Source organism: Stylophora pistillata, chromosome 2 (genome assembly GCF_964205215.1).
Source record: "Stylophora pistillata chromosome 2, jaStyPist1.2, whole genome shotgun sequence".
Lineage (NCBI taxonomy): Eukaryota > Metazoa > Cnidaria > Anthozoa > Scleractinia > Pocilloporidae > Stylophora > Stylophora pistillata.
Window position 1 is genome coordinate 15,604,701 of NC_142520.1, and position 26,377 is coordinate 15,631,077.

Sequence of the window (26,377 nt, forward strand, 5' to 3'; positions counted from 1 at the left end):
AAAAAAAAGAAAAAAAACACAGAGAAAGAAAGAAAAAAAAGCAGATTGGAATAATTTTCAGAATTCTCATCCGGAAATATCGTAATCGTTGCAGATATAAAGTAGTAAAAATAATCTTTGTTCAATTAACTATTTAATTTATTAATGATATAAATACGATGGTCGTTGCAAGGTAAATTCCTCACGTTACTATCTTAGAGTTAGAGTTCACGTGACGAGGCATTCACGGCTGGAGCAGATTCAAACACGAAGGCGCGCTGTAAATAGGTTGGGTCCGCCCCTTGATTTCAGCTCAAATGAAAGAATCATGCAATATTGCGACCAACGGTCCCACCTTTAGTGAAACGGTGTGCATGGAAGACGCTGTAAAGGTATTATTTTGGGTCAAAAATTAGAAGATATTGAGTCTTGTTGACTCTCATTCCCACAATTTAGCTTATTTTGATTTTATTTGGCACCAACACATCGTTCGGCCGTTCAAAGTGCGATCTACGGTCGACTATGCAGTCGTACAGTTGTCTTTTCAAAGTTCGCGCCTTGTAGCTTCGGCTTACATCCCCAAGCCCCTTGTATACATCGGTTGGCTGAGCCTTCAGAATATTCCCATTGAAACTAGCGGCGTCATAAATACTGCATGCGCAATATTGTCTGTGACAATACAGCTAAAGAATGAATAAGTTCACAAGTAAGTGCGATTAGCAGCCAGAATTTCACAACTCTAGTGGTTGTTCGGCAACATTCTTAGCTGACACTGCTCGAAGGATATTTATTGTGGAATTTGTGCGTTATGGCTGACGGAAATAACCCATATATGCCAAAGAAAAAGCGTCCAACAGATCGAGCTCTTCGGTTCTCTTTCAACAGAGAGCTTCCTCGAACTCAAGAGAGTAGACTAGACTTCTTGGCATCAAAGACCGCGTCAAAATGGCAAAATGCGCGAAAAATCTAACAAAAGCGACCTCAAGTACACATACTGTGGGCATGATGGAGGCTCTTCTGTTAGCTTTTGAGGAGAAAATGGAGAGGAAAGGACTTGCATGGAGCCAACTGAGCTTATCATCAACTGGAAGCTCAGCTAGTCCGGACCCCTTTCTTGTTTCTACACAATCTATCACACGCTTTTCTTTTCCTTTAGCGTCTTCCACTTTATCTTCGCGTATTTCTTTGCCTTTCTCTGATCCAGTTTCTCCCATTTTCCCTCCACATGCAGAACATACACCACTAGGAATGTAGATCACTGCGCCTTTAGCAGGGAACGACCCCATATATCTCTGCACCGAGGGAGCTCTGCGAACTTTGTATTCTTTTTTTTGGTAACACTCTCTCCACAGAATGCTGTTGTTGTGGAAAACTCATCGATGGCGATTCGCTACTCTTCAATCGACAAAGTCATGTTGTGTTTGTAACAGTTTCATATGTATGTGGAGATTCATTCAAGTGGCTCTCCTCCTCTATCATGGAAGGATCTCCTCCATAGTACTACGTAAATTTGAGGTAAGTACCTTTTCGTTTTCAGCCGGAAATTTTCTGAAACTCGCTCTCTCAGTATTCTTGAGTTTTGTTGTAACTGGTCACTTATCTGCCTCTCTTTTTCACAGATCGATTCATGGAGTATTGTTTTGTGGCGTGACAGAGACACAGTAGACAAGTTTCTCTCGAGGAGCCAACATTGGGTCAGAGGAAGAAAAAACCTTTGATGCGGGTTAGCAATGCACTTTCTCTAATGCTCCTAACCTCATGTTGTATTTCTTCTTGCAAGCAAATGGCTGTTAACAGCAGTTTACAGGAAGCCAAATGATGATCTCTCCACCAAAATACCTCAAATGGACTGAGCAGTTTTTTATTTGGTTTCTCTCTTACCTGAATTCTAAAATACCTCTTTTTTTAATGACTTCAGCAGTCTTGAAAAAGCATTGTTATGCAACCATTGTGAATAGGGTTTGCAATGAGTACCTGTCTGCTGCCCAGGAAGAAGTGAAAAGTGCTCGTGGTTATGTTGTAAATGGAGAGGTACAAGTTGATTTCAATTTTATTTTGTCTTTGGCCACAAACTTATACACCAGTCTTAGAGTATGGGAGGTGCATGCATGAGTTTTGTTCAATTGTTCCTTTTTGCAAGCCAGGATCTCTACAAGCAGTCAGTTTGATGTATGGGATCTAGTAGACTTCTGCAGAGTTCTGCTGACTAGCACATCTAAACATACAATATCTGATATCAAATTGTAAACCCTGAGAGATTTGTGAGTACAGAAATGTGTTCAATGTTAGGTTTTGATATCTGCCATTTCTTCCTGCAGTGTGTTATTAGGGAGTTTCAGCAAATCACTACGGCTGGCGCTCCTACGGCTACCGGAAGTAAAATTGTCCAGAAACGAGTCATTGCGCGTGTCAGTGGTTCCCATCCAGCCGTAGCGGGAAATCCTTCTACGCGAGTGGGGAGTGGGAAGGTTTTGACGTAGTCTGAGGTACGTGAACTTATCTCGCTTCTTTCTTCGCTTTATACATTCTCCTGAGCAATTTTAACTATTGAAATACACTTAGCATCTTTAAAAATAGCTTATCGGGAATATTTATCAAGCTTACTGTCCCTTACCGAGTGAAGCTGCCTTTATTTTTGCCGCCGGGTTTGTCGAAGGATCGAAGCAGTGTGCATATGGAGAACGCAGCGAACGCAAGGTGAAATGCGTAGGTAGAAAGTCTAACCTTTGCCTTTTCAAACCTCAAAGACTACTTGAAATTCAAATAGCTGAGGCCGAGGAATGACGAGGGTTATGAGGGACAGTGTAGAAACTTTGCTTTGGTGCTTATAAGCTCCAAACTGGCAATTTTACAACACGTAAGCTTAAATATTTTAATTCACTCATTCACTGTGCACAGGATCGCTTATAATTTTTTTTTCCAAACGTTGGAATCCCTCGTCCCTTTCAACGAAGTCATTTTGAGTTTTTAGACGTGCAAAAACTACCGCGAAGACGCCTAATTTACTGGTTTTAAACATCTCAGCCGTACTAGGTTTGTAGTTTGCGTTGCTTAAAGTTGAATTTTGGCGGGCTACGGCGACGTACTCTCCCCAAGCCTCGTCAACAATGATAGCCGTAGCAGCGCCAGCCGTAGTGATATGCTTAAACTCCCTATTACAGATGCAAGGCATGATTCGAGTAGATCAGCAGAACACATGATGGTGTCAGCCCTTTCTTTCTCGTAAGATGCTTTTGAACTCTTTGTATGATATGTTGAACCTTGATACACTCAATGGTATTCCTAGAAATATTTTAATTTTTACTGATTCTGTTTAAGACAAAAAAGTTTTAGGAGTCCTAAACTAGAGTAGGGCTTGTGAAACCTTAACAGTGAGCCGTGAAGTCCCTATGACAAAAGAGCTGCTGACTTTTCTAACTGAGACCCAAGGTATGGTACATTTGCATCCTCAGTAATATCCTACCATTGATGTAATATGAGTATGGAGGACAGAAAAATTCTTTATAATGTGACTAAAGTAATTCTTTTTGTTTGTTTGTTTATTTATTTCTCATGTGTACTTGTGCCTGAAGAGCAGTCTACTCAGAGAGCAAGAATTTCAGGTTCACCTGCTAATTGTTGCTGACCATTATAAGGTAATTTGAATCACTGTTTATTGAGAGAATGTGTAGTAGTCATAAGGTACAAAGAGTTTTTCTCAGGTTACTCCTTTAAAAGAGCGATTTCACGAAACCAAAATTATGATTATTAATTTTTGTTGTTATGAACACATTGTGTTATGTAATTCCAACAAGACATAGCATAATTCACGAACTCAAAGATTACACAATTTTCTGTAAAAATGGAAAACCAGAAGCATTATGCTTACTATTATTAATACTGATCTATTAATTTGTATTTCTATAATTTTCTTTATTTATGACTCAGGAAAATCATGTCAATTGCCATGCAGAGTCACGGTGCAAGCAGAATGGCGACCTTATGAGCAAAAGGTTTTAACTAAACCTGACGCTGTAGCTCATATAGGAAAGCCATTATGGGCACCTCTATATATAGACATGCATATGATTACATGCAGGTAATTAATTGGCACATGCTGCTGTCTGTTTTTGTTTCTTTGCATGAAAAAGTTTGCCTTTTCCAAATTGCCGATGTTGCAGTAAAGGCCTTCAAAGAGTTGCAAAAAATTCATGTTCCAGTTACAGAAAAAGCCACTCAAAATCTGTTAACTTCTGCAGTGTAGGGAAACCTACTGGATCGAATCTCTCCATTCAGGGATGCTCATTTATGCTGCTAAGCGGATCCATTATGGGGATGACACCTCCAACATGCACATGGAACTAGCCATTCTTGATTGGTTAAAAGACTTATGCTGTTGTTAATTCTGCACAATTGCTTTGGCACTTTTTGAATGCTATGCTTACTCTTTCTTATTGACTTATTTCTCTTGCAGAATGAAAATGTGAATAGAGAAGTATTGTCTCTGCGGATGTACCATTATGACAGGCATCCGAATCGTCCGGCAGAATTCAGGGTGCTTACTGCAAGAAAATTCAAATTCAGGGAAACCATCTGATCTACCTTTTTTAATCTAAATAACTGATGTCCATTCTGCTTACCAGTGATTCTGACTTCCTGTGATAACTTTAAATGGGAGCCCAAATGTCTTGTATAGGATGTGAGGTAACCAGGGAAGAATAATTACAGTAACTGCTGGTACTAAGTAGTGAAGCTTTCATGAGTATTAGGTATTACTCAAGGGACTTTCCATGCAATTTTATTGAGGTTTACACCTCTTAATTTCTTTTGAGTGTATATGTTTTCTGAACTTATTCAATTGTTATTTATAATTGCTCTCCTTGACATGGGCATTTGTATGAGAATTTCCTTATTCCCTTTTATGCCCCATGTAAGGAATGCCTGGAGGGTTAGCAAACCTTGACCTCTCACCTTTTATAACACAATTGGGCACCTTTTCCCACGCTGCATTAACTTGGTCCCCAGTTCCACTTTTCTGGCCTGGTAAACAGGGTCTTTCCAGAGCCCACACCTCTTTAGAGGTCTCCAGAAAGTCTTATAGTCTTTACAACGTCGCACGTGATTTTCTATATGCGCTTCTCTATACTAAAGAGCTTTTTGCAGTCGTTTATTTCACATTGGATAAAGCTTCCCAACCTTTTTTTTTTTTTTTTAATTGAGTGGCTGTGGCCTTTCACTTCCATGGCAGAAGAAAGAAAAATCAGGCTTTTCGACTGACTGCTCCACGAAACAACTCGTCTACGATAGGTACACTATTGGATAGGGCATGGGATTTTTTGGCTGCTAATGCAAGCTATGAAACCCTGGACCACTTTCATAAATGGCTGCCGGATTAATATTCTTTTCTTTAAATTTAAATTAGCCTTTCTGGCCTCGCTTGAGATAATGTATTCTTTTGAATTTTGTACTGGAGAACGAGGCCAGAAAGGCTAATTTAAATTTAAACAAAATAATATTAATCTCGCATCCATTTATGAAAGTGGTCTTTGAGGGGCCAATTTCTTCAGGATATTTCTGAGAGAGCCATTAATGATTATCAATTTTCAGAAGATGCACTGAAACAGTCCGTGCCACTTAAATATATAAATCTTGTCTGTAAAACGCAAAGTTAATTTTTTTAATACTGAGAAAGAAGTCTGGCTGCTATGTAACATTAAATGTATTGGATTTGACTTAAGATTACCCAAGCTCAGTTTCTCAGATGATAATGTTGACAAGTTTGTTAAAAGTTTAGACATTGGTCGTGTCAGACAGATCCCAGGGGCATCAGGTGTTTCTGGCACACTCACTGGCCTGGTGTTTATGATTATTGATTTGCACATTAGAGTTCCCCATCTTTCTTGTAAACCTGTCTAGCTCAATGAAAATAAAAATCACTTAATTTTTCAGTTCTCAGATGATGGAGCTCCTGAAACGATCAAATAATGCATGACCTCTGGAAGCAGCTCACTGAAGAGATGAAAATGTTTGAAGGTAATGTTTTTACTGTTTGTGATAAAGGGTGCACTGTTGAATTTCAGCCAGGAGCAGGCATGTCCTGGCAGAGCTGGGCTGCCAATGAACTCAACCAGGCAGCTACATATCCTTCCCCAAATGCAAATGTTCATAAAGGAGACATGAACACTATGGGTAGTTTTGGAATGGGTAAAGATGACACCTGGAAACCTTACACTAAGGAAATGAGAACCTCTAATACTGAAAAGGTAAAAAACAATTTTCTTGCCTCTCTTCCCCCAAACCTTTCAAATAAAACATCGAAATTCCAGAACGTTACAGTTCAGGGCTGAAAATGGCATCCGACTGTTTGGTCTGTCTAGGATTGGGCATTTTCCAGACAAGTTAAGGCCAGAACCCATGCATTGTAAGATCAATGCCTGGCAATACTATATTGATCTCCTGTACTTAGAGGCAGTGGGGAGAGGAAAGTTTGATCCTTTTGTTTCTGCTCTGGGAGCACCTATAGGGAATAGAGACTCTTGAGGGTTTCTGGTACAGACAGTGTTGGGGAGCGTGCTAGGAAGCAGAGGATGTTGCAGAAATCATAGGTGGACCTAAAGCAATACCTGCAGAAGAGAAATTAGTGGGGCGGCGGGGTGTGGACAGGGTTACTTGGCTTCAAGAGTAAAAGAACACTTTAGTGATGAAGCTAACAGGTATAACAAGTTACTAGTTAGGCTTATTGGCAATCAAGCCATTGCATTGGCTCTATATTACCATTGTTTAGTTGACACTTAAGAAGGTGAAGATGAAACAGAGGCATAAACAATCCAATGACTGGCTCTTAGTAAGATGGGTGAGTATCTGAAGAATGCAGGGGCACTTTTTAATAGAATAGAGACAAATTCTGCCCAGGTTGCACAACTGAAAGAAAAGTGTAGTATGTATTTTAACTTCATGTCTTTGCTTTTTGCATCCAGTTGAACGGAAGTTGCGTAAGCACACAGGAGACGCTTTTAGAGATGATGCAATGCGAAAGTTGCATAAGCACGTGTAGGCTCGATCACGAGGTTGTAACAGGAGATGCGTGGGAGATGATAAAATTAGTTTTTGTGTGTGAGAGCAGAAATTAAGAGAGACGTTGTGAAAACCAGGAGGAGAATAAAACATGATTTTGTTAAGGACAATTATCAAGTACATGAGTTCAAGTGTACCCCACAAGTTTGGTACATTTTTGTTAATGTCACAACATGGACAGTTGGATATGCCATTCCCTATGATGCAATGTTGCTGTTTACAAAATATAGGGTCGGTTATGGCATTATTGTCTCTTTGCAGGCTAAAGAGGCCAAACATTCTGGAGTCAGGGAAGATTTGACCTTAACTAATCGGTTAAATGTAAGCACCACCACTGGTAAATGGTTGCAAGTAATGCGAAGTAATTATGTTCGCTAATTTTCCCTCCGAGAACATCAACCTGAATGGCCTCTTCTTATACCTCACACTACCAATGACGTTCTCCACCACACCGTTACCAATCAAATGTTTCCAATTGTGGTGGAAATAAAGAAAATGATTTGCTCAGTTGTCAAGTTTGTTTGTCTAGTATTGACCAGGTGACTTGTGCAAGCAGCAGAGGCGTGACAGAATCAGTGTTGTGTGCACTAAAACCCATTGTCTGTAAATAGTGCAATACTCACTTTGCTGATAACTTATCACTGTCGTGTCATTTAAAGTTCTGCAATGCCACTGAGGTAAAAGTTATGCTGTTACCTAATTAACTGTCAAGCAAGATCGTGTTCAAACTCAATAGCTTTCGTAAATCTGAGTCCTTTGCAAATCCTCGATCATAGCGCTGCACGTAAAATATGGTCGTTACTCTTTGTTGTTTTACTGAATAGATCATTAGAAGTGGCGTAGTTTGCGTGACAACAACAATTGACTTGCCGCTGAAACTTTGAAGCACGCGACCATCATAAGGAATATTCTCGAGGTGCCGCTTCTTGTGAAAACTCTCTCCCTTTTTAAATCTCGCTGGAGACTAAATTTTCTCTGCTTGTTGCTTGTGAGTTCCTCTAACACGGGATCAAAGTCTTATCCCGTAGTTGGGGTTATTTTCTGCAAAAGGAACCCTCCTTGACAACCCTACGCAGTAAAGTTCATTTCTACGGAGCTAGTATTCAAACACCGGTCTCCTCTCTCTGTTTCATCCTCCATGCCGAAGTGCCTTAGACATAGTTTGTTTGATGTGCTCGCGCTGTTATTATTTGCCGCGACAGAGCTGATTAATGAAATGCTACGGCAGCGGGTATGCGGTCAACAACGCAAGCTCAAGTGTCCTAGGTCTTAAATTAGCGGAAAATGATAAGGGCTGACCTTTAAAACCGAGGAACTCTGTTTTCGTCGACGGCACTTACCTATTTCCAAAGGTTTAAAGGAGAAAATTCATTTTTGAAAATTTCTAGGGGGTGTACCAATTTTTTGGAGGTTGTCAGTGTAAAAGAAAAGCGGCAAGGAAAACGACGCCTCCAAGCAAAAGAATAGGAAATCAACCATGCGAACGACTCAAAATCCGTGTGTCTGCGGCAAAACCTAGCGCATGCGTATACGTTATTCAGCTCTGTCATTTGCCGCAATTTTTTAAACACGAAGGCGCGCTATAAAAGGAGCCTTAGGTCCCACTGGACCATTTATCAATCAACCATAGTGTGATGTAGAGCTTTTAAAGTCAAGTCAGCTTGAGCTACAGCTACTCCAAAGCAGTGAACAGCGGGAGCATTCCTCAAAACTATTTTATGTCTTCATCACAATACAAGAATTTTTGAGACTTGTATTTCCTTTCTCCAATGGAAACTATCTTTATTTGTGGCGGTAAATTTGAGATCGAAGTAGGTGGTTCGCACGTTATCTCATGCCACCATGCTGATGGAAGTAAACAATAGATATCTCGTATATATGCACGATCCTTCGCAGTAAAGCACTATTTGAGCAATAGTGAAAGTCACACCTGAAAAAAATTTCAAGCCTGTACGGGATTCGAATCACTGACCTCTGTGATACTAGTGCAGCGCTCTACCAATTGAGCTAACAAGCCAACTGGGAGCAGGCCATCAAATTAATTCGACATAAACCCGTAGATGATAAATCAAACAACAACAAACATATGAAACATATGTATGAACTGCGGTTATGAAACGTATATATGCACGATCCTTCGCAGTAAAGCACTATTTGAGCAATAGTGAAAGTCAGACCTGAAAAAAAAAAATTCAGGCCTGTACGGGATTCGAACCCCACTCGTGCACGATGCAAAATGTGTCCTTTCATTCCCAACACTGATAAAATATCGGGACCTACACGATCCATTAAGATCACCGATCACTTCACGTGCACCTCCGCCAATGTAATCTATTGCATAACTTGTACTTATTGCAAAAAGATATACATCGGCGAAACAGGCAGAAGACTAGGTGACCGATTCCGAGAACACCTTCGAGACGTGGAAAGGAATGACAAGGACACATCGAAACCAGTCGCTAGGCATTTTAATTTACCCAATAATTCTAAGCAACATATGACAATCTGCGGTATTTCCTTACACCTAGGTAGCACGGAAAGCCGTAAAAATCTTGAACAAAAGCTCATCTTTCAAACCGGAATTCTAAATCCCACAGGGATCAACGAACGCTTTTCATTCCACTAATTTATTCTTGTTTTTCTCGTTGCCATGTTCCCACCAATAACAGGCCTGTACGGGGCTCGAATCCCGTACAGGCCTGAAATTTTTTTTTTTCAGGTCTGACTTTCACTATTGCTCAAATAGTGCTTCATTACGAAGGATCGTGCATATATACGTTTCATAACCGCAGTTCATACATATGTTTCATATGTTTGTTGTTAATAGATATGTCATTAGCTCCTTTTGTTCGTCTACCAGCATTTAAATGTAACCCGCACACGTCAACGATGAGTGACAATTGAGCCTAGGTCTTCCCAGGGAAGACTTCCTTATATAGCGCCCCTTCGTGTTTAAAAGGCCTTTACTTTCGTGCCAACTGCCGCTAACGATTTCTGCGCCAGCGCGCATCAGAGTTGCGGAAGGAAAACCCTAGGCAACCGACCATCATTTGCTTGGTTGCTAGAAATTCATCTACAATGACTGATCCGCGGATTCATATTCATGATTTCCATGCCCCATATCTTGCGCCACCTGTGGCGGATCTGCTTTGAATCCAGTGTGTTCCCCTATTTAAATTTCTCTTCTAGGAAGGCCTTCTGCTTAGCGCTAAAACGGGGAGTCTTTCTCGAAGATCGCAATTCCCAGCTCTGCGGTAACGCCTGAACACTTTAGTCTGTAATCTCAGAACGTGCAATATACGGCTTTGCACTAGATCCTTCCTGACTTTTTTCAATGTAAAGCATCTTTGCCCTGTCGAGAAGCGAGTGCTTTTAATTTCCTCGATAAATATGCACTTTCTATACTGTATACGCCGCTACACCATGCAGTAGTGCTGAAAAGTACTCACGCATCCTTCAACTTAAAAAAAAAAATTGATCGATGTGTTTGTTGTCAATGGATGCAACTTCACCTCTACTTAAACGATGTCTTCTCTCTTTTCTTGAAAAGGAGGCTGCTTTTTGTCAAACAAAAGGATGTCTTAGAGTTCTCCAGAAGAAAAGTAACTTTCGGGAAAAATGAATAAAGGCTGATAGTTTCGAAAGAAACTGTTTGGGGCTGCGTCGGAAGGGGGGCGGGGGGTAACAAAATAATTTGGATATATCAACAAAGTTGAAATGGTAAATTGGCCACTGTAACGATTAGAAAAGCTGACGTTTCGAGCGTTAGCCCTTCGTCGGAGCGAATAGAGGAATTGTGGATGGTGTGTGCTTTTAAAGGCAGAAAATGGAGCTACGTTATTGGTGGGAACATGGCAACGAGAAAAACAAGAATAAATTAGTGGAATGAAAAGCGTTCGTTGATCCCTGTGGGATTTAGAATTCCGGTTTGAAAGATGAGCTTTTGTTCAAGATTTTTACGGCTTTCCGTGCTACCTAGGTGTAAGGAAATACCGCAGATTGTCATATGTTGCTTAGAATTATTGGGTAAATTAAAATGCCTAGCGACTGGTTTCGATGTGTCCTTGTCATTCCTTTCCACGTCTCGAAGGTGTTCTCGGAATCGGTCACCTAGTCTTCTGCCTGTTTCGCCGATGTATATCTTTTTGCAATAAGTGCAAGTTATGCAATAGATTACATTGGCGGAGGTGCACGTGAAGTGATCGGTGATCTTAATGGATCGTGTAGGTCCCGATATTTTATCAGTGTTGTGAATGAAAGGACACGTTTTGCATCATGCACGAGCGTATTTAAGGGGGCCCTCTGGTTGAAATCCAACAATAAAGTAGGTAATAACAAGAACAGTCACAGGATCATAACCATCTCTAGTAAACTGCTGAAAATTGGCAGGAGGCAAGTACTTGACCCTACGTACCAGCCCACAAGTAGAGTTGACCAGATTTGTTTAATCCTAGTTAATAATTAACAAGCACAAAGACTCTATCATTTTAAACTGTTGTTCTGCCCCCTCAAACTTAAAACACAAAATACATCCAATTGAGCTGGTTTTAAGAATCATGGATCTAATTAAAAAGCACTACAAACCTATTGTCGAAATCGGGTTTCAATCATTAATGTTGCCGTGGCAACTAATTCATTCCAAGAAAAGATTAACTCCTCAAAACCTCAACACTTTTCAGTCAAACTAAACTTTGCTCAATAGGTTTGTAGTATGTCATGTCTCAAATAACTGTGGCAAATTTGGTGTTGTTAGCTCAAATACATCCTGAGAAATATAAGGGGCCAGCACGATTTTCATGAAAAATCCATATTTGCGGGAAATGTGATTTAAAGGAAAAAGTGTATGGAAATATGGGTCCAAGATGGCTTTCAAAATAAAAACACAGCATGTTGGTTGAAATGTTTCAAAACAAACATGCCCAAAGTTATTTTTTGGTCTTCTTACTATTTTTCCTCTTTTGAGTGCATTCCAAGGTTCTATTTCTTCAAAAGACCCGCCTGCATGTTTCACCCTTGCCATGGATCCTCAGATCTTCATTACACTATTTAGCCTGTCTCCTGGCAACTTTGTATTTCTTGTGCTGATGTTGCACTCTCTTCTCTGTTTGTCAAATCCTCTCTGAATCCCTTCTCCTGGCTTCCATCTTAGCAGTATCACTAATAGTGAGCCCAACCTTTTCCATGACAGCGTGCTTCGAAGAAGCACCACCACTGTAATGTAAGGAAGCTGACGAAGCAGCCAGCTGCACTCTCCTTTTGCCATGCCACTTGTGTTTGGGACATTTGTTCCCCACCAGGGAGTCGATGGACTCATTAGCATTTTGGGAATAACCAGGCCAGCATCTTGCAAGACTTATTCTTGGAGTGGTATCATTGGGGGGGGTGATCACCCGTAGCAAGGAACTCTGTCATGCCACAGACTGCCACTTGACAAAGACTGAACTGCTTATTCCCATTCTGTTTACAGTGCTCTCTCACACTTCAACTTTACCTTGATGAGAAATTAAAGGAAACAATCTATTAATTTTCTAGTTTAAATCGAAATAAATTAGAGAATCATGGATTTGATTTCAAATTTTCCGGCATAATAAGTAACACTATGCAAAAATTTCACTAGGCTCACCTGAGGCACACGGTCCATGAGTATGTATTCTGTTTACAAACTCCCTTAGACTTTCCATTGATATCCTTGAGTAATTTCCCGGTCATCTGAAATAATTTCATCCGTGGAAGACGTATTAACAGCACAAGCACCACGTTTTCGCGAAGAAACCGGGATTGCTGGCGGTGGAATAATTTCGCTGACCACATCATCTTCACCAACGAATGTGATACTTACACTTCGTTCTCTCGCTGCGCTTGCCGCTGTTCTCGCTTGTTTTTGGACACCCTTTACACTTATTTGAAATACCTTGCTTTAAAAAAGACTGTTTTTCTCTAGCTTCGGCATAATTTACCTCGATAAAAATGGAATTTCTAAACTGCGAACTGAAACGCATTGATCAAAAATGGAGACTATGTTGTAGCTCCTTGTAGCTTGTGTAGCCAGGCCTTTAAAACAACTTTTAGAAATCTCGAATGAACTACGAGATGTTTCGGAACTCGGAACTGCGGAACAGGGTATTACTTTACGTTAACGCCTTGTAAATTCGGAAAAAATCTATTGTTTTAAACTGGTTACCATGGCAACGGAAAAACAACCTTAAAGACGAGGCCATTTTTTGACCATGTAAAATAATTAATGTAAAAACAAACAATATATTCAAAATCTAGATAGATTCAAGTTTATATTTTTCCAAAAGAGATATTATATCTTGTAAAAGATGTAGTCATATCTTGTAAAAAATTTTTTAAAGATTACATAAAACCTATGTTATTGTGCACGCACAGATTCATATACGATCAGGCCAGGAGCCCATTACCCACATCAGGCTTATTTCGCAAGATAGAGACAGGAAATAAAATATGTATCTCTGCTAAGGAGTCAGCTCAAGCTTTTAATTTAAAAATCAAAAGAAACCTGACATAGTAGTCTTGCATTCAAGCTGTGGTAAACAAACTTTGCATATTTTATGATTAATAATGTCCACTCTTAAGGGTAGATAAGTACGATTATTCGCTCACAGATTTGTCGAAATCGGAATAAGCAGAAAGTTTGAATGTTTTAGATAAGGGTAGCTCCGCTGTTGGTTCTAAACAGTTTTCTTTAAATTTGCACCTAAGTCTTGACAAAATATTTCTGGTTCAATTTTAAACACCTTTTAAATATGTTGAGTGTTCCCACCTTCCCACGCAAAATCAAAGCTTAAAAGTAAAGACTTGGGAAACATCACAATAACTTATAATAAAAGGAAACAAGGCAACCAAGTTCTTCTTACACTGTAACCGAAGAGTCAGGAAAAAAACTGTTATTCAGAAGCTTTCCTTTTACCTACTATGGTTTTTTTTTTCCCAAGTATTATCGGGGCCACTATATTACATTCTTTTTTGAAAATCGCACTTTTCTGCTCTGCCAACCTGAAAACTCCCCTCCCCACCCCTTACGAATTTATCTACCCAAATGATTGGTGATCTTTTTTTTCGTGTCTTCTGAAAACTCCGATACCAAAAACAACTAACCTTGTTACGCTGTAATTTTTTTGTTATCACTTTTAATGTTTTTTTTAGCAAGTAAGTAAATATTATTCGAAAAATTGTTCACATTGTAACCAAAACAAAATATCCCACGCGGTATAACGGCTCTAATATGAAATTTGTAACATTTGATGATATTCTACTAGAGATATACACTGTAAGTGTCATTGTCCCTGATTATAAGTGCTTAGGCTTACTTTAAGTTGAGAAATGAAAATGTTATTAAACAATATCTCTTATATTACTAATTATATTCTTCTCATGCGAGTCTCAGATAGGTTTATTCAATTTAAATTGATTCTCTTTTTACCATAGTCACCTTATTTCTTGTAGAATTGAAAGACTCAAGTACTTCTTTTGTATATATTTGGTCACAATATACCTGAAGAGTTATTGATTAGAGTAATTTATATTTTATTCGTAGATTATTGGACTACAGCCCCTTTTCCTTTCAACCTTCCCCCCATGGCCCCTACGATGTATTTTGAATCCACAGCAAGCGAAAGAAGATTGTTATTCATTTTATGTCTTGTCCTGGTAACCCGTAAAGCTTTTTACCGCGAAAAGGACGCTAGGGATTTCACGCTGGCAGAATCGAGCGGAAGGGGACGGGTTTCCTCCCCCTAAGATGGAAGTAAATATGCCTCCAGTGGCTACGCAACTTTCCTTCCCGCCTCCTTCCTCCCACCCTAAAACTGGAAGGGTAACTAGGCTAAGAACTTGTGCACTGGGTTGATATACATATATCATAACGATTGTCTGATTGACGAGTATAAAGTGTGGCCTTGTCTATCAATATTCTATTTTAAACAATAATACATTTTTTTTAACTTTGGTAAATATGTCTGATCATTTCAGTGTAGTAACTGTTACAACTATCTCTTCAACACTTTCGTTTTCCCTGTGCATTGTCCTTTTACATTGCCTGCAAAATTAAAATTAGGAGGAATAGTCTTTACTTTTAACTTACAGATATCTTAGGTTGGTATTCTTCATGAATATCTCTTTTGGTAAGTCCTCCAACTGGTTGTTGTCCAGGTCCCTGTCAACAAATGGTGACAGTTAGTTTGTGTAACAAGCGTTCAGCTGCATTGCTGATATAAATCCATTATCGTTATTATCAATACCTTCAAGTGGAGAGAAATGTTTTGGGTAAGAAGCAAAGCTACTGATACTGCAAGAGATTCATATTTTGAGGCAAACGTGTCCACTGCATTATTTTATTTCGTTGATCGCGAGGAGTAGATATATCAGACAACCATCCATGCAACATGTATTAGCCATTGGCCAATCCTATTTTTGACAATTCACAGGAGGTTCGTGCTTTCTTCGGTGGCATTTCCTTTACCATTAAGAAATGAACTGAGAACACAGTCATTTTGTCAAGGAGCATTTGAAATAGCGTATCAATTTTTCGTAAAAAGGTGCTGCGCAGTAATTCAAAATTAAAAGCCTAACCCTGTGGAAAGGAGGCTTTTGCTTTGTCATTATAAAATGGAAGGAGAGATAATTTTTTCGCAATTTTGGCAATTAATTTACAAATGTCTTTCACATGATTTTTATGATGATATTTTGGCCAATTTACGGTTAACGGATACATATAATTTTTATTATCGGCACTGGAACCAACTGATTCGCATAATTGAGTTGCAAAGCACGAAAGCAGGACTCTAAGCCTTCGATCTTTCTTTCGGAAATGCGGAATTTTTATATCTCTTCCTTTTTCTGCGAGCTTTGAAAATTGTGATGAGTCTGTTACAGCCAATCTCAATTCTCTACATCTGCGATGATTTCCTTGCTCTATTCTGCTACGTTTATGGTATTTTCGACAATTTGAATATTTTCCTAAATATCATCTCTCGAACCTTACTAAGGCGTAAATCTTCAGAAATAAAGATTACTCCCTTAGCTCACCGCACCAAGAGATTATAAACTGGGAAAACTTATCCCCGTGACCCATGATGTATTTTAAATATCGCGCTATGCTTGGAAGTTATTCTTATTTATTAAAAACTAGATCATTGGATAATGCAATTCAAGACTTTTTATTGGCTTAACGATTATGGTATATCAGCCAATATGCCATAATCTACAAATATGGCAAGCGTGCGTGTCAGCTTGAAATTAAAAGGGAGCTAAATATTTAATAAAATTTAATAACTTAATTTAACGTTTTTAATAATGCAATTATTCCACTCGCGCTTTTTGGATATGAGATGATTATAGCCAACACGCGCTCGTTGAATAATTGTTAATTATACCTCCCATAATAACGCAGTTAACGATCTCTGTTTGTATGTATGTATGTATGTATGTATTTAAATCTTTATTTAAACAAGGAAAATCATCAGTTACATAATAAAAACTAAGATTAATCAACTGCTTTACGTGATTGCCGTGTGGGAATCCTATAAATTGACTACGTGAAGATTTCGCCTAAAATGGTTAATGGATGAAGCCTTTTTTAAGGTTTTGGGCAATTTACTCCATAACATGGCCCCGCTGTAAGAGAAGCTTCGTTTCAAATAATTGGTGTTTGGTTTGGACAAGGCCAGCCTTCCCTCAGAGTTTCTTATGTCGTACACAGAGTGATGCTGAGAGAAACGACTCTGTAGATAATCGGGAGCAAGGTTGTTTATAATTTTATACATCATTAGGGCTTTTTGTTTCTCTCGTCCAAGAGATAGCCTCTCCCAATCGAGGGTGGAGAGAAGGTGGTTTAAGCTCGTATCAAAGGGTAATTTAGTAATAATTCTGGCTGCTCGATTCTGTAATTTTTTGGAGCTTATCGCTTAAGTAGCCACTTAAACAGTCCCAGACGGGAATGCAGTAATCAAAATGAGGCAAATCAAAGCGTTATAAATTTGAATTGCAGTTTCTTTGGATATAAAGGGCCGTACACATTCTAGGGCGCCTACAGTTGAAGAGACTTTCTTGCAAATCTCTTCAACGTGGCTACCCCAAGAGAGTTGGGCATCTATAGTAAGACCCAAAGATTTGGTCTTGTCGACTCTCTTGATAATTTGGTCATCAATTCTGATTTCTAAGTCGTTACATTGGGCAGATAGTCATTGTCTTGATCCAATAATCATTAACTCTCTTTTAGCAACATTTAGACTTAGCTTGTTAGCTTTCAGCCAACAGCTAAGGTTATTCAATTCAGAGGTTAGAGCTAGCTCAAGCTCTGTTGATGTCTTAGCAGATATCGTAAGATTGGTGTCATCGGCAAACATTCTTGGGTGCAGCGCCCCGCATGGAGTTGGGAAGATCATTAATGTATATTAAAAAATAGCAAAGGACCCAATATGCTACCTTGCGGCACGCCGCAACTTAGGGTACGGGCAGATTATAGTTTGCCACCGACACTACAACTCTGAGTTCGGCCACTCAAGTACGACGAGAAGCACTTGATAGCTGCCAGTTCGACACCCAAGTAAGACATCTTGCGCAAGATTATCTCATGATCAATGGTTTCGAATGCCTTAGTAAGGTCAATAAAGACGACGCCGTTTAAGAGACCATTGTCGATATTTACCTAATTAACTGTCGTTGGGGTTTTCGGTGTTTAAGGTTTCAAATTAGTTTTTGAAAACTGTAGCTGCTCATTGTAATAACAAATTTAAGAATGCTTGCCTCACCATTCCAATAAATATGCATTATTGACCAAATCTGTTCGTTCAAGATGGCTGGATATTGTCCTCGTCCTTTTCTATTTTTAAGCGTTTTTGTGGTCCGAGACAAAATTGAAATGCATTAAAACGCAAAAAAAAAAAAGAGTAAGGCCAATATCCAGCCATCTTGACTGAACAGATTTGGTCAATAACAGATTTATTAGGTTGCAAAAACTGTTTGACATAATAAGAATAAGCAGTGACTAGTTTACTTCGAGAGTCGGAAAAGAAATCAAACAGTGTTTGCAACGCAATAAACCCATGCGAGTCGTTTAAAGTTTTCTTTGTTCTTCGCCTTTTTTGCACTCTGAATGGTCGTCATTGTAAAAAAAATTGATGAACTTTGTAGGCCTGCTCCACGCAATCCTTTTCTTGAGCTGGATCATGGCAGGTGTAGACAATCTCTTTTATGGGCTACCTAAAATGCACAAAGCTCGGCAGTCTAATGAAACTCCTCCTTTTCGACCCATAGTATCTTCAATAGGTACCTACAATTACAATTTATCTAAGTTTCTTTGTAATCTTCTAGAGCCACATGTCCCGCGTGAATACAACGTCCGCGACACGTTTTCCTTTGTACATGAAATCAACCAGTTATCAACCTCAGGGAAGTTCATGGTATCTTTCGATGTTGAGAATTTGTTCACTAGTATACCTCTTGATGAATGCATTGATCTGGCGATCAGATACATTTATCAAGGTAACCCTGGTCTTAAGATAAACGCCGCTGACCTAAAAACGCTTTTTACCTTCGCAACAGCTGAGACTGGTTTCTTGTTTAAAGGTGTGTTTTATGATCAAATAGATGGGGTTGCCATGGGGTCCCCACCTGCTCCAGTACTTGCAAACCTCTTTATGGGACATCATGAAAAAAAAACTGGCTAGATAACTATTCACTCTCTGAAGTTCTGTTCTACAGACGCTATGTTAATGACACCTTTTGTTTTTTCAATAGCGAGGAGGACGCGCTCGTGTTCTTTGATTATATCAACGCCACGCATCCTAGTATTCGTTTCACAATGGAAAATGAAATTGATAAGAAATTATCGTTTCTAGACATATTGTTAGACAACAATCATACATCCATCGTCACTAGTGTATATCGCAAGAAGACATTTACTGGCCTTCTTACTAATTATCTCAGCCTCGCCCCTTTGATTTACAAACTAGGTTTAGTCAGAACGTTGATTGACAGAGCATACAAGATCAATAATTCCTGGGTTGGTTTTCATCTGGATGTCAAGAAACTTATTTTCTTGCTACGGAAAAATTGTTTTCCATCTTGGGTCATAGACAAGATCATTTACAGATATCTAGCGAAGAAAAATAATTCTCCTACTGGACAGAACGCCTCTTCTAACTCCGGTAAACCCTCTGCGCACTATTATAAACTTCCCTATGTTGGTCGGTTTTCGAACATCGCTCAGACTAAGTTAAGACAACTACTCAAACGTTATTGTAGAGCTGATTTAGATATTCAGTTAGTCTTCAGTACGTTTAAACTCAGAAACATGTTCAGTGTGAGAGATTCAATACCGCTAGGTCTACGTTCGCGTGTCATATATAAATTTTCATGTGCTGGTTGTAATTTCAGTTATATTGGTGAGACCAATCGCCACATTTGTACACGAGTTGGTGAGCACCTCTTGTCGGACAAAACTTCGCATATTTACAAGCACCCGCAATCATCAAGGGCCTGTCTTGATTCTTGTGATACTGAATGTTTCACGATCTTAGATTCTGCCGCTTCAAAATACCAAATTAAGATCAAAGAGGCATTGCATATTAAGTGGGAAAAACCTATCCTTAATCAGTAATTGAAACATCTAGAATTGTGTCTTTCCTTTTAATTATGTTATTCCTTGGTCTTTTAATTTATTTTTATTATTATTACATTTATTTTTTTTATTTATCTATTTATTTTTTGATCTAGTCAAGCGCGCGCTATTTACATCTTTCGCGTTTTTAACATTTAAATGTAACGTAAGCCCTTACACATAGTTTGTGACGTACCTTAATTTAAATTCAAACGTACAACAGTTAAATGCTCATTTGCAACTGAAGATGACATGAGAATGTCGAAACATGTCTTTTAAATTTAAACTCAAACTTGTTTCTTTTTTGAGAGTTACTGTCACTCTGCTGTCTTTACGTCCTTTTGGTAACAATCCTTTTTGTTTTTAAATTTCAAATTTCAGTTTCCGTATTCATGCATGGTGCGTGTGATTGTATAAATTAACCAATCACTTTAAGAGGGCCAAGACATTGGGGTTTGCGGTGTTGCGGTCTTGACCCTTTTTTAATGCTGTATTGCGGTGAAGAACAACTCCCATTGCGGTTTTGCAATGATGTGAAAGCTTACGATGTACAATGTTTGTAATTTTAAATTGACGGTGTTTGGTAAAATTGGACATTTCTAGTGTTGCAAGTTCCAGTGTTGAAGAATAAGGCATGGGTCGCACTTGGCAAAGTCTGGTGTGAATGTGGTCACTTTGGTGTAAAAGTCTGTCATCGAGGCACATAATTCTCTACACTGAGAATAAACACTAATTAACACTAATTCTCTATACTGATAGGATAATTTCATAAATGACTCAAACATCATTGTTCGTGAAGTAATAAACAAGCTTTTAGCTGTTATGTTTAGATAAAACCATACTTCTATTTATAAACTCCATTGTATTTCTGTCTACAAGATATGAAGATTAAATTTTAAAATATATGCTTATACTAATAAACATTTCCTTCAGAACTCTGTTTCAGATTACATTCAGGGTTGTCATTCTTTTGCTACTTGAAAGTTTCGTGACAAGGTCTTACAAAACATTAGCAAGTCTTGTTCTTACCTAATTAACTGTCAAGCTAGATCGTTTTCAAACTCAATAGCTTTTGTAAATTTGATTCCTTTGCAATTCCCCAATCATAGCGCTGCATGTAAAATATGGTCGATACCCTTTGTTGTTTTACTGAAGAAATCATTTGAAGCGGCGTAGCTTGCGTGACAACAACAATTGACTTGCCGCTGTAACTTTGAAGCACGCGACCATCCTAAGGAATTTTCTCGAAGTGCCGCATCTTGAAAAAATTCTCTCCCTTAAATCTCGCTGGAGACTAAATTTTCTCTGCCGTGTCGATCGAGCCTTTGCAAATTAAGCGTGATTTTCCCACCGTTTTTGGTTGTTTCCGCGCTGCCAGTCCTGATTTTCGCTATTGCATAAATAGCGCTATCTACTGCGAGGATCGTGCATCTTACGTATCTAATACCGCAGTTCAAAATATATGAGCTTCATATATTCATTGTATCTGATTTATCACTTTCACGGGTTTATTACGAATCAACTTAACGGCCTGGAACCAGTTGGCTTGTTAGCTCAATTGGTAGAGCGCTGCACTAGTATCGCAGAGGTCAGTGGTTCGAGTCCCGTACAGGCCTGACTTTTTTCAGGTCTGATTTTCGCTATTGCATAAATAGCGCTATCTACTGCGCGGAAAGTGCATCATACGTATCTAATACCGCAGTTCAAAATATACGAGCTTCATATATTCATTGTATCTGATATCATTCTTCATGCTAAAGATGACCAGCAACATGATGATAGGCTTGAGAAGCTGTTAGAAAGATTGCAACAAAGAGGTTTGACCCTGAATCGTGAGAAATGCAAGTTTCAGATGCCCCAATTTGAATTCATAGAGTACCTATTGTCTATACGTGGTATCGGACCAACAGAATCCAAAGTTCAAGCAGTAGTCAATGCCAGAGAGCCCGAGTCTGTAGCTAAAGTAAGAAGTTTTATGGGACTTGTGAATTTCAGTGCAAAATTCATTCCAAATCTGACCACAGTTGCAGAGCCACTTCGACAGCTGACACGAAAAGGTGTAAGTGGGGTGTGAAAGCAACAAGAGGCATTCAAAGCTCTGAAGGAAACAATAGCAAGTGCTCAGACATTAGCTTACTATTTTTTACTAAACTTAGCTTACAAGGATGCCAAAACAAGAGTCATTGCTGATGCAAGTCCGGTTCGACTGGGTACTGTTCTTGCTCAAGAACACAATGGCAATTGGAGACCAATCTACCATGATGCAAGCAGAAGTCTAACAACAGTTGAAAGAAGATATTCTCAAACGGAAGGAGAAGCTTTGGCTTTAGTTTGGGCCTGTGAAAGGTTTCATGTCTATCTATATGGAAAACGTTTTGAGTTAGAAACTGATCACAAACCAGTTGAAGTGATCTATTCAAGTAAATCTCAGCCTTCTGCGAGAATTGAAAGATGGGTCTTACGACTCCAACCATATGAGTTTACAGTGATGTATCGTCCAGGCCCACAGAACATAGCTAAGGCTTTGTCTTGCCTAACCCAAGAAGTTTCAAATGAAAGTAAGAATGTGGCAGAAGAATACATTCGGTACGTTGCGGAGAATGCAGCCCCTAGAGCCATACCTATCCAGGACATTGAAAAAACATCTGCTGAGGATGAAGAAATTGCACTGTTAAGGAAGTGTGTTCAGACCAATGATTGGACTGTCGGCGAGCCAGTCTTTAAAGCTGAAAGAAACGAGCTAACTGTGCTAGGAAGGTTAGTGTTGAGAGGAACTAGGTTAGTAATCCCGAAGAAACTTCGCAAGTAAATACTAGATCTAGCACGCGAAGGCCACCAAGGAATTGTTAACACCAAGCAAAAACTCCGTACCAAGCAATGGTGGCCTGGCATAGACCATCAAGCTGAACAGAGGTGCAGAACATGTCATGGTTACCAGCTTGTTAGTAAACCCTTGCCCCTAGAACCATTGAAGACAACACAACTCTCTACACAGCCCTAGCAAGACCTCGCCGCAGATCTGTTAGGACCCCTTCCAACGGGTGAATATCTACTGGTGATTGTGGATTACTTTAGCCGATTCTTTGAAGTAGCTGTGACCAAATCAGTGACATCCAGCAAAATTATTAGCTGTCTGGGTACAATGTTCGCTACTCATGGACTACCGCTGTGAATTAAACCAGACAACGGTGCACAATTTGTGGCAGAAGAATTCGAAGTCTACCTCGAAAACGACAACATCGGACACAGAACATCAACTCCATTGTAGCCACAAGCCAATGGTAAAGTCAAGAGACAAAATAGGAGTTTGCTAAAAGCAATGCGGGTTGCGCACAGCGAGGGACTTGATTGGCGGAAAGAATTGCAGAAATTCTTGCTCGGTTACAGAAGCACGCCACATACAACGACTGGAGTGAGTCCTGCTAAATTGTTATTTGGAAGAGAGATTCCTTCAAAGCTGCCAGGTGTAGAAGAGTTGCACTCAGCTAGTAATGACAGTGAAGACTTGGACAGAGATCGTGAAAGAAAGCAAAAGGGCAAAGACTATGCTGATAATTTGAGAGGTGCTTGTGAGTCTAACCTGAAAGAAGGAGACAAAGTTCTTCTTCCGAAACCGCGGTCAGACAAGCTGTCACCATCATTTGAAGCCACACTCTATGAGGTGGTGAACAAAGAAGGAGGTCATGTGGAAATTAAGTCTCCAACTGGTGCCCACTACAAAAGAAGCGTTGCTCACCTGCAGAAGTATGAGGAGGATAAATCACAAGAAACAGCAGGAAGTAATCCTAATGGACATTGCCAAAAGACCCAAGAGCTAGGCTGGAAAAGGAACCAAGAGTCTCAACTCAGCATTATGTGTTGCGGCTCAGGCGCAATCGTCAACCAGAGAGGCTAAAAGTTTGTAACCTTGGTTAAGACTTTGTTTATTGCCTTAAGAAGGACATTTCACCTTTATGAATATGTCATTATGTAATGATATTAGACATTTGTTAGGACATTTTTTTGGACATTGTAGTTTTTCTGTTGAGTTGAGCCATTTGGAAAGGGTTATAGTATGTATTGTTATTTTGTTTAAGGAACGGTACTGGACAAAGTATTCGGAAAAAGGAGAGACTCTAGTACCTATGATGTAATTGTGTACGGCCGAAAGGAATTAGAGGAATTAAAAGCATATGGTCGAGTGTCGAGTTCAATCTGTTTTGTGTGCGCGTAATTTAGTTGAATCCAAATGTTTCACAGACCGTGAAACACTACAGGGATCATCAAGCTCTCTCATCCCGTACTCTCATCCCGTGGTCTCATCCCATCATCAAGGTCTCTCATCCCGTAGTCTCTACGGAGTTGGTATTCCAAAACCGGTCATCTCTATCTGTTTCATCCTCCATGCCGAATTGCCTTAAACATAGTTTCTTTAATGTGCTCGCGCTGTCATTTATTGCTGCTATTTTTAGATGGGCCTTTACTTTTCGAGCCAACTGCCGCTGACGATTTCTGCGCCAGCGTGCTTCAGAGTTGCGAGAAGAAAACCCTATTTTCCATGCAACCGACCATCATTTACTTGGCTGCTAGGAGTTTATCTACAATGACTGATATGCGGCTCCATATTCATGATTTCCATGCCCCATATCTTGACCCATCTTTCACAGATCTGCTTTGAATCCAGTGCGTTCCCTATTTTAAATTTCACTACAAGTTGCAGTGGTGATGAAACGTACTCATGCATCCTTCAACTTGAAAAGAACAAAAGATCGGCGCGTTTTTTGTCAATGGATGCAACTTCTCCTCTCCTTAAAGCGATGTCTTCTGTCTTTTTTTGAAGAGGAGACTGCTTTTTTTCAAACAAAAGAATGGCTTAGAGTTCTCTAGAAGAAAATTAACTGTCGGGAAAGACTGGATCTCTCACTGAACCCATCTGTTGAGAACGACTCAATAAACCCGCAGTTTATTGCGTAATCAAATTCAATTACGGTTATAAGAAACCGGATGTCTTTATAAAGGCCTTGAAGAATCCGTGGAGGCTCGTGAGGAATCTAACACCGTCCAGTAGTCTGTGATAATGTGCAGAGAAAAGAGCTGAGGTGTTCACCACTGGTATTTTGTTACTTGATTGTGCTGAAGAAACGTGGTTCGGAGATACAGGAAAGTGGGGTCTGGATTTAGGAAGGAATAGTACACAGGATTCCTACCCCCCCCCCCCCCCCTCCAAAGTCTTGAACATTTTTATCAGATCAACAAAGTTTGTAAATTTTGCGTATACCGTGATAATGTTTCGTAGACTCTTGGAGAGAAATTAAGGGAATTGACACATTTTCAAGTGGTCGTTTACAGTTATTGCATTGTAAGTTTAAATGACTGGCGTCATTTAAACTGGGTTGCCATTATAGGTGTCGCTAAACGGTTTTTTTATTTTTGTTTTTGTTTTTATTTCGTGTTTTAATTCTTTTTATATTCGTTCGTTCGCGCAAGGAAGAATGAACAAAACACTGCAACACATCCTTGAACACTGAAGTACATAGAACATTCTTGACTTGATAACGAAACTATTTAAGAAAGAGGGGAAGGGTCTAACGGTACATTTGACCCTAGAATGATCCCTCAACAAATTCCATTACAAATACTTCTTCGATAATCCATTTTTGCGAACTAATACAATGCATGTTTCAGAGGAAATCTCTTTGTCTATGTTTTAGTGCGGCTTTATTGGGACATGACCAATGATATACATAAAATATGCAGTTTAACCCACGCATTCAAATGTCTGTTTTGAAGGTGGGATTTGACTTCTTCCTCTTACATCAATATTAAGATAGACTCCAGACTTACAGCCATTCCAGCTGGGTATTGTTACTGAAAATGCCTGACGGCAATTTCTTTAACTGGTTGTTTTTCAGCAGCCTGTCAAAGTTTAGTAAATGTATTGTCAATTACATAGTATCTGACAACAAAGTTCAGCAAAGAAATGTGCTTGAATCTATTCCTCATTAAACCAATATTCTCATTGATTTGATATTTACATTTTACTCTGACATCTCAAGGCACCAGAGAGAATAAGAAGCTATAATCTGTGACAATATGAACTGAGATAAAATCGATTTTTTTTAGCTCTGAAAGCAACTTGATAAATTATTGTTGTACTAAACAAGGCTCTACATTACACACTGTCATGTATTGTAGTTCTCATAATAAGCCAAGCTTAATATGCTAAGCTAAGGGGTGAGTAAATTAACAGCTATGGTTTGGAAAGGGAAAATATTGGAATAGTCATATAAAACGCACACTGAAAATAGTTTGTTGAAGATTAGATAAAACCTGTTTTATTGTGCACGCACAGATTCATAGGATACGATCAGGCTTTTTTCGCAAGACAGAGGGAGGGAATAAAATTTGTATCTCTGCTGGGAATCATCTCAAGCTTTTAAAATCAAAAGAAACCTGACATAGTAGTATTGCATTCAAGCTGTATTAAACAAACTTTGCATATTTTATGATTAGTGATGTTCGCTCCTAAGGGTGGATAAGAAGGATTATTCGAACACGGATTTGTCTAAATCAGAATAAGCAGAAAGTTTGAATATTTTAAATAAGGCTGCTATCATATTCTGTTCAATCCTGTTTTTCTTTTCTCCGCTATTGGTTTTGAACAATTTTCTTTAAGTTTACACCTGAATCTTAACAAAATATTTCTGGTTTAATATTGAACACCCTTTTAATAGATTGAATGTT

The 26,377-nt window shown here is 39.2% G+C and overlaps 2 pseudogenes; one reads left to right on the forward strand and one right to left on the reverse strand.

Moving 5' to 3' along the window:
- LOC148737333 (uncharacterized) overlaps positions 1-26,377 on the reverse strand; it is a 381,470-nt pseudogene that overhangs the window by 14,357 nt on the left and 340,736 nt on the right.
- On the forward strand, positions 4,642-7,333 carry LOC148737334 (uncharacterized; annotated as a pseudogene).